The sequence below is a fragment of the Mastomys coucha genome, unplaced genomic scaffold, assembly GCF_008632895.1.
Source record: "Mastomys coucha isolate ucsf_1 unplaced genomic scaffold, UCSF_Mcou_1 pScaffold23, whole genome shotgun sequence".
NCBI lineage: Eukaryota > Metazoa > Chordata > Mammalia > Rodentia > Muridae > Mastomys > Mastomys coucha.
In genome coordinates this window covers 81,208,607-81,213,856 of record NW_022196906.1, presented here as the reverse complement: position 1 = coordinate 81,213,856, position 5,250 = coordinate 81,208,607, and the positions used below count along the sequence as shown (strand labels likewise).

The window sequence follows — 5,250 nt, the reverse complement described above, 5'->3', positions numbered from 1 at the left end:
TTCATTGATTGTGAGTCACCTGGATGCTGGCAGTGGAAGTAGAGTCCTGTACAAGAGCAGTGACCCATCTGACCCTCCAAGCCACCTCTCCAGTCCCTCTAATAACCTTTTTCCTCCCTAAAGGTTTTGTTTTTTTTTTATGTAGAGTATTTGTTTATTTTCTTGCTTCCTTCCTTCCTTCCTTCCTTTCTTTCTTTTCTTTCTTTCTTTCTTTCTTAACTTTTTATTGGCTCTTCGTAAATTTCACATCACACACCCCAATCCCCCCTCCCCTCATACTCACCCTCCATCCTTGTAACTCCCACAACAGAGGAAAAAATATTATTCTGGAATCCGTAGTAAGTCACAGTGTGTCTCATAGCATATCCTTTTGTCCACACTTCTTTGCTTGCAATGCTCATTGCAATGACCCACTGGTCTGTTGTTACAAGGCCTCTGGCTTCTGCTACTCTGTCCATACTGGAACATCTCTGGGACTCCTCTTGGATATGTTGTTGCCCTATGTCATGGAGATCCTGTAGTTTAGGACCAGTCCCTTTATGAAATCCAGCAGTTCATTGATGGGCTAGATGGTGGCGTGGGCCAAGTCAAAGCCCTAGGTCAGGGCCTGAGAGGTACCTGAGCTGGTCCGCCTGCCTGCTCCCACTCTCACACCCTCAGGACCAGCTCACCAGCAACTTCTGCAACAGGGCCAGTTCTATCCTGTGCCAAGATGAGGTGGAGGGCCTACCAGCAAGGGACAGGGCCAGTTCTCCCACTCTCATGGGCCCAGAGCCAGCTCTCTTACCTGCCATAGGTGGCAAGGGACAAGAGAAGGGAGGAGGGCATCTCTTCCTCATCTCAGCCTTCTCATGGCAGTCAAGAAGCATGGCTGGCTTTCCTGTGCTCATGGCCTTGGGGCTGGCTTACTTTCAACCCCCATGTCTAGGGCCAGCTCTACTGTGCTGCCCATGCAAAATGCAGGTCCTGCTCCCCTGAGTACTGCAGTAGGTAGGAACAGGGCCAGGTCTCCTGTTCTTATGGCCCCTTAGGGACTAGCACAGAGGCCAAGGTGAGGGGCAGGGTCAGCTCTCCTGCTCTGATGACCTCAGGGCCAGCACTCCTGCTTGATGTAGGTTGCAAGGGACGAGGGGGAGCACCATCCCCTCACCCATGTCACTGCATCTCCCATGCTCATGCCTTGGGGTCAGCTTGCTCGATCTTCTGAGTACTACCACTTATAACTCCTCTGAGTGGTATATCCAGGATCTCTGAGTGTCTGTGGTCATCTCAGAAATGATCTCAGGTATGCTGTGCCCAGTTTGTGCATTATGGCACTGGGCACAGGTCATCTCAGGCATGGTCATCCCTCCCAGGCTTGTAGTCATCTCAGTACGACTTGGCCCAGGGAGGGGCTCTATTAGGAGGTGTGGTCTTGTTGGAGTAGGTGTGGCTTTGTTGGAGGAAGTCTGTCAGTGTGGGTATGGGCTTTAAGAGTCTCATCCTAGCTCCCTGGAAGCCAGTCTTCTCCTATTGGCCTTCAGAACATGATGTAGAACTCTCAGCTCCTTGTGCAGCATGCCTGCCAGGATGCTGCCATGCTTCTGCCTTGATGATAATGGACTAAACATCTGAGCCTTTAAGCCAGCCCCAGTTAAACGTTTTCCTTTCTAAGAGTTGCCTTGGTCATAGTGTCTGTTCACAGCAGTAAAACCCAAACTAAGACAGCTAATCATTCTGATGTTCACAGGTCAGGACACCTAGTGTAGACATAGCCTTCCTCCTCTCAGTCATCTGCTGACACACATGTTGAGCAGCAGCCTCACCTGCAAAGCCACTAGGGGCAGTTGTTTATCTATTCCTAAAGGGAATCTCTGGGGAGATTTCACTTTGCGGTGTAGCTTGCAAATTATAGGCTCTTAAAATCTTAGCAGAACTAAGAAACAAAAGGAATTTAAATCCAACTAAACTGTGTCACTGAGGAGAGAAATACCTTGACAGTGTGTTTGAGATTTAAAAGCACTGAATTCTAGAAAAATAAGTATGTATTATGGTTACAGAGGGGAGGGGCCCAGGAGCAGGGTACGTGCAAAGACAGAACCATTAGGGGTGGGAACTCCAGTACTATACGGTCCCTTTCTACTGATCTTCAGTTTCCCAGAAACCCCTACGAAAGTCATGGCCTTAATTATTTATTTCCTTTTACTTTTTTGTCTGTGTGGGTCTACTTAAAAAAAAAAAAAGTACGTATCTTAGTCAGGGTTTGTAATCCTGCACAAAACATTCCTGACCACAAAGCAAGTTGGGGAAGGAAAGGGTTTATCCAGCTTACACTTCCACATTGCTGTTCATCACCAAAGGAACTCAGGACTGGAACTCAAGCAAGTCAGGAAGCAGGAGCTGATGCAGAGGCCATGGAGGGATATTATTTACTGGCTTGCTTCCCGTGGCTTGCTCAGCCTGCGTTCTTATAGAACCCAGGGCTACCAGCCCAGGGATGGCACCACCCACAATGGGCCCTCCCATCCTTGATCACTAATTCAGAAAATGCCTTACAGCTGGATCTCATGGAGGCATTTCCTCAAGGGAGGCTCCTTTCTCTGTGATAACTTCAGCTTGTGTAAAGTTGACACACACAAAACCAGCCAGTACAGTACAGGTCTACTTTTGCTTTGTGAGTTAGGTGTCGTATCTCTTTAACAGGTATTATAAAAAGATTTCCATAAAAACTATGTATAATTATGTCCAGGTAACTTGATATTGGTATTAAGTAACATTTACTTTAAAATAATTACCTATCAGTTTCTCTGTAGCCAGGGAGGGATAATATGAATGAGGAAAGTATGAATTAAAGTCTGTAGGATTTGACTTGTAAAACTTTTATTTTTAACTAGTTAAAATAAATTAATTTTTGAGACAGGTTTCATTTTGTAGCCCTGGCTGGCCTGAAATTCATTTGTAGACCAGGTTGGTCTTGAGCTCGTAGAGATCTGCCAGTCTCTGCCTCCTCAAGACTGGGATAAAAGGGGAGAAGCCTCAGTGGTTAAGAGCACTGACTGTTCTTCCAGAGGTCCTGAGTTCAAATCCAGCAACCACATGGTGGCTCACAACCATCTGTAATGGGATCTGATGCCTTCTTCTGGTGTGTCTGAAAAGAGAGACAGTGTATTCACATAAAATAAACAAAGACTGGGATAAAGGTGTATGCTACTATGCCCACCTCTGACCTGCAAAACCTTTAAGTTTTCTCTGGTAAACCTAGAGCCGTTACAGAGCTGATTTTTAAGAACTTTGAGAATTTTTAAGAAATTGAGAATAAGTACAATATTTTTATGATTGGGCCTTAACTTTGCCTGTGTTCTGGAAGTTTCTAAAAAGTTTTCTGAAAAGTTCCTTTTCAGCTCAGCATAGTCTTTTGTTTCTACACACACACACACACACACACACACACACACACACACACTGCCCCTTGTATCAGGATTATGTGCTAAAGTAAAGAAAGATGGAGAGACCAGAGAGTAGAGATAAAACTCAATTCCTGTCACTGTAGGGCCAGGGGGTTGAGGTGGTAATGTCCCATCAGGGTCTCTGTCCTCTCAGCCTCTTTAGCTTCATTACCTGCATGACAAAGCAGCTTCCTCACTGAGGGAGGGTAATGCAGGGAAACTTCCCCTCACCATTAGACAGGGAAGATAAACAGCTTGCTGGGTGGCTGTGTGCAAGAGGGGGAGCTAGGGTAGGTATTATTGACTCCAGTTTTTCTGGCACCAGGCAAAGAATACCTATCTTCAAATCTCAGTATGAGCAGGCTGACTGTAAACAATTACACATAAAGATTCCTCTATCTGTTTAAATTCCAGGCTTCTTGGGAAGTCTCAAAAGACTAAATGAATTCTTAGGGAAAACAAGGATCCAAGCCTGGTTATTTCAAAACCACAAAATAACTTAATAACTTTCTTACCAATTAAAATTGACTTTTTGTTTTGGTCCCTGTCTAAAGATTTCTAAGTTCCCCTTCAAAGAGTTTGTCTTCAAAAGAATAGCTTGACCCTGCTGTTTTCACTATGACAAAACTTATTTTAACACTGCCCATTTCTCCTCTGGCCTACGTGCTGTGTCTCAGGTCTCTTCATCTACCATGAATGAATCTCTTGTATAACCTTTCCCGGCACAACTTTCTTCAACACACTGCCCCTGCCAGAAGCCAGAAGGTCTGGAGCTCTGCAGACATGGCCGCAGTGCCTGCTTAGGACTCCACTTGAAAGCTAAGTCAGCTTTTGGTGGCATTATAGAGGGGAGCTGGGACTTAATGCTGGCTTACTTCTATTTCTGGGGGCCCCAGGATGCTAACCATTAGATATAACCCCTGGGCTCTGAGTTAATGAAGTTTATGTTATGGGTTGGCTTCCAAAAGAGAAAATATTCTGTCTATTAAGATTATTTAAACTAAATAAAGTAATTTAATTTAATAAGACTCTTTTGTCCATGATATTTTTTTCTGATCATTAAGGAAAAAAAAAGTTCTTGAACTAAATAAGTCACTAGGATGATAAAAAGAATGCCGGTTTAAAAGCAATAATTTGTCTCTAGTTCCTGGTGTGTTAGAACGGCAAGTCACGTCAGAACATACCACACACTAGGCCCAAACAGTTCCACGTGTAAGAGGTTTAACTGAGAGGGAGAGAGGGGGTAGTGGCGCGGAAAGAGAGGAGGGAGAGAGAGAGAGAGATGGAGGAATGTTCCCCGTGTGTGTATATATATACATACATACATACATATATACATACATACATACATATATATATATATATATATGGGTTGTGACGTATGGCCACAGGTAAAGGTAGGAGGTGAGCCCAATGGATTCTGGGAATATGGTGGCTGTTGCCCTGGCAACAGGTCTGTGGACCCGCCCATGCATCGCCACAGACTTTGGATGTCCTGATGCTAACAGTTCCAAGAAGATATTTTAAAACTTTAGCAAGTTTTTTGTGTTTTTTGAAACCTTGATTTGAAATATGTGGGATTTCTCTAATGTGAAGATGTTCAGAATACAGAGATACCAAGAAGTAAAAATCTAAACAAAATACTTAGAGGTTCACATCATGTTGTATTTGAAAGTAGGTTGTATATTAATTAATTAGGCCACCTGATAATCTGTTTCTTAGATGAATCAAGGTTAGATGGTAAGTTTGATCTATATGGTTTATTTTGAAAAGTTTAACATTTTTTGCAATGTTCTTTAGCTTCGACTTTTTTTTTTTTTTTTTT

The 5,250-nt window shown here is 43.7% G+C and overlaps 1 non-coding gene across 1 annotated transcript; it reads right to left on the bottom strand.

Moving 5' to 3' along the window:
- Nucleotides 1–1,695: 1,695 nt before the first annotated feature.
- Nucleotides 1,696–1,827, bottom strand: LOC116074134. The gene has a single exon (XR_004112098.1). It is a non-coding gene; the product is annotated as a small nucleolar RNA SNORA17 (small nucleolar RNA).
- Between the last annotated feature and the right edge of the window lie 3,423 nt (nucleotides 1,828–5,250).